Genomic DNA, 4,303 nt, shown 5'->3' with positions numbered 1-4,303 from the left:
ACGCAGCAGGGTGCAATCATAAACAGCTTTAATTTCTTCCTGTGGCCCTTTCAGACTCACTCAGAGGACTTGCTGAAATCCCATAGGATTTCTAATCACTCCTAGATGACAAAAAGTCTTGTGGCACTTCAAGTCACAAGAATAGTCTCAGGTCAGCAATTAAAAGAGAGAGAGAGAGAAGGAAGGCACCTGGCATCTCAGTGATCTACCTCAGACCTGATCTTCTCCATACCGCCCTCCTCCCCATCACTGCACCCCGTTCAGCTGCCTCTGCCTACTCCGCGATGGGAGCTGGGGCAAGGAAAAGAAGTGCAGAAGAGGTCAATTCTTTTTCTTTCTTTTTTAAAAATAATTGAATCATCTTATTGAGGGCTTGTGCAACTCTTATCACAATCCCACACATACATCCATTGTGTCAAGCACTTTTGTACATTTGTTTCCCTCATCATTCTGAAAACATTTGCTTTCTACTGGAGCCCTTGGCATCAACTCCTCATTTTTTCCCCTCCTTCCCCACTCTCCCCTCCCCTACGAACCCTTGATAATTTATAAACTACTATGATTTTGTCATATCTTACACCATCCAATGTCTCCCTTCACCCACTTCTCTCCTGTCCATCCCCATCCATCAATTATGTAGCATTCATATAATCCCCATGCAATTTTAACTCTAACAGGGGGAGGAAGGGGAAAATGAGGGGGGAAAAAGGAAAAGAAAATTGACTAAAATAGTTTTAATGGAATTGACACATTAGCATCAAATCTTGCAAAATGGGAGAGAACCACAGGTTTCCATTTCTATTAAAAAGAGTGAAGCAATGACTTTACATTTAAAAAAGGAAAAGAGAGACATAATTGAATAGTTTAGCTGGTAGCACACCATGACCATGTGCACCTTATGAGAAAGACACATCACAGAGTCCACTAGATTAATAGGCGTAAAGATAGCACTATTGTTAAGTGTCTTTGAGTAAATGTCGACTCGCCGCAACCCCAGGCAATGGAGAAGAACTGCCCCATGGGGTTTCCTGAGCTATCATGGGATTTACAGGAGCAAATATTCATGTCTTCTATGATGGAACTAGGTGGCTTCTAGCTGCCAACTGGCTAGCAGTTGAGCACTAAATCACTGAGGCACCAACGACCACCCTGCCCCCTACTACCTCCTACTCTTCAAAAAAAAAAAAATCCCTTTGCCAGCAAGCCGATTCTGACTCACAGCAATCATGTAGGACAGAGTAGAACCGCCCCGCAAGGCTGCCAGGGCTGTACTCTTTATCAAAGGAGATGCCACCTCACGCTCCCTGTGAAAGAGAGGCTGCTGACTGGGAACGATGTTTCTGTGAGCAGCCAAGCACTGCACCATCACCCCCCAGGGCTCCCCAGCAATGTTAATTAGGGACATATTCTGACGATCTCTCCAGGATCTAAAAAGAACTTCGCAAAGGTTTGATATCCATTCTGGAATTTCAATTTAATTAAATAGTAATCTTTAGATCTTTAGGAATCTATGTCATAAGAAAAATGCTCATCTTACTTCATAAAAATGATATCATACTTCGTGACCAACTCTAGAAATATTTATTAAAGTCAAAAAGAAGAAGATGGTGCACACAGTGGTGACTCTGCACAAGTAAGGGGAAATATAGTGAAAAGGAAGAGGTAACATAGCTTTTTGCAGATGAAGCGCCTTTTAAAATTGGAAAACTAAAGATCAATTGAAAACTATAAATAATAATTGAGAAACATGAGAGCTACAAAATTAATATATGAGAGGACTAAAAAGTTAATGGAAAGATAGAATTAGAATGGAAAGATTAATTAACTTTTTGAAGCTCTCTCATGCAGAAATAATTAGTATTTATATATACAGACAATGAGCAATTAGATGATACATGGAGTCAAAATCATACCCATCCAGTTCATTCTGACTCATTCTGTCTTAGGCTGAGTTCACTAGAGAAGAAAAATTAGTGGCGTGCTTGCGTGCGTGCGTGCGTGCGTGCGTGCGTGTGTGCAAAGAAAATGGCTCCCAGGGTTGTAGAAGTGGGCAATTCCAAGCCCAGGCAGATTCCAAGTACAAGAGTCAGATGGGAGGCTGGAGGTCTCTCCTGGCTACCAGGGGCTGATGAATTCAAGATCCCTGAGAAGGCCACAGGCTGGTGACTGCAGAGGCACATGAGTACAAGGTCAGCAGGTCAGGCTTGTGGCTGTAGAGGTAGATGAATCCAAGGTTGGCAGGTCAACTAGCAGACCTCTAACAACTCCTAGAACCAGTAGGTAACATGGCAAACTGTTGGCTCAAGTCCAAGGATTTGGAGATGGCTGAGCCAGATGCGGACTCATAGGGACGATAGTACTGAGAGGTCCTAAGGAATTTCTTGGATTCCAGACATATTCATATTTTTGTTTATCTCCATTGTATAATAATCTGATATCCCCTTGGTAATCAGGATCAATCACACCACTCAATACCATCGCTGGTATTTGCCTATTGATCAGAGGCATGAGGAGCCCAAAGTGGATGGGAGCCACAATTCAATGGAACTTCCAGTTCCATGGAATCCTTGTTGTGTCTCTAGGTGAGAGTATTCTTCCCTTTGGAACGAAGACCTCCAGGCCTGAGGCGCACACAGGTAACAGGGCATTAGGAGTAATAACAAGCAGTGCCATTCCTATTTCTACCCTTTGGTTCCTGGACTCATGAACCCTGGCTATTGGAGAACCAGCACCATATATTTGCCACAGTTTAGAATGTATGTCGCCTCCTGGAGAACATTGCTCCTACCCTATACTTTCATTCTGTTTTCAGAAAGTCATTTCATTGTTCTATCAAACCAGCTGCTTCAGGATGATGGGGCAACGTGGTAAGACCAATGAATTCTGTGAGTGTGGGCCCATTGCCATGCTTCATTTGCTGTGAAGGGAGTCCCTTGATCTGAGGCATGTCAGTAGATAAGGCATGGTGTAAGCACATGAATGGTTGCTTTGGCAGAAGCATTGAGTGCAGGGAAGGGCAAACCCATATCCAGAGTAAATGTTTATTTTAGTAAAAACAAAATGCTACCTTTTCCATGATGTAAGTGGTCCTATGTAAGCAGCTTGTCACTAGGTTATTGACTGATCTCCCTAAGGAATGGTCTCATCACAGACTTAGTATTGGTCTCTGCTGCTGGCAGATTGTACACTCAGTGGTGGCAGTAGCCAAGTTGGCCATGTTAAGTGCAAGTGCATATTACTGAGCCCCCATGTAACCCCACCACCATGGACATTTTGTTACATTGGCCCATTGGGCACTGACAAGAGGACCTGCAGAAAGAGGATGACTGGTTTTCAGAAAACTTGCAATCTTATGCATTTGATTGTCAAAATCTGTTAAAATCTTGAGATTCCTTGATGATATATAAAATATCTCTTTTAGAACAAAAAATCTTACCATAGTGAATGATGGGGGAGTGCGGAGTGGAGACCCAAAGCCCATTTGTAGGCCACTGGAGATCCCCTTGCAGAAGGATCTCAGGGAGGAGACAAGCTAGTCAGGGTATTTGCTTTCTACTGGAGCCCTTGGCATCAGCTCCTCATTTTTTTCCCTCCTTCCCCGCTCCCCCCTCCCCCATGAACCCTTGATAATTTATAAACTATTATGATTTTGTCATATCTTACACCATCCAATGTCTCCCTTCACCCACTTCTCTCCTGTCCATTCCCACCCATCAGTTATGTAGCATTCATATAATCCCCATGCAATTTTAACTCTAACAGGGGGAGGGAGGGGAAAATGAGGGGAATAAAAGGAAAAGAAAATTGACTAAAATATTTTTAATGGAATTGACACATTAGCATCAAATCTTGCAAAACAGGAGAGAACCACAGGTTTCCATTTCTATTACATGTGAAGCAATGACTTTACATTTAAAAAATGAAAAGAGAGACATAATTGACTAGCTTAGCTGGTAGCACACCATGGCCATGTGCACCTTATGAGAAAGACACATCAAAGAGTCAACTAGATTAATAGGCGTAAAGATAGCACCGTTGTTGTTAAGTGTCTTTGAGTAAATGTCGACTCGCCGCAACCCCAGCGATGGAGAAGAACTGCTCCATAGGGTTTCCTGAGCTATCATGGGATTTACAGGAGCAAATATTCACGTCTTCTACGATGGTACTAGGTGGCTTCTAGCTGCCAACTGGCTAGCAGTTGAGCACTTAATCACTGAGGCACCAACGACCACCCTGCCCCCTACTACCTCCTACTCTTCAAAAAAAAAAAATCCCTTTGCCAGCAAGCCGATTCTGACTCACA

The sequence above is a fragment of the Echinops telfairi genome, unplaced genomic scaffold (assembly GCF_000313985.2).
Source record: "Echinops telfairi isolate 266 unplaced genomic scaffold, ASM31398v2 ScPeMD7_11;HRSCAF=52, whole genome shotgun sequence".
In the NCBI taxonomy this organism is placed as follows: Eukaryota; Metazoa; Chordata; class Mammalia; order Afrosoricida; family Tenrecidae; genus Echinops; species Echinops telfairi.
This window is presented reverse-complemented; position numbering follows the sequence as displayed.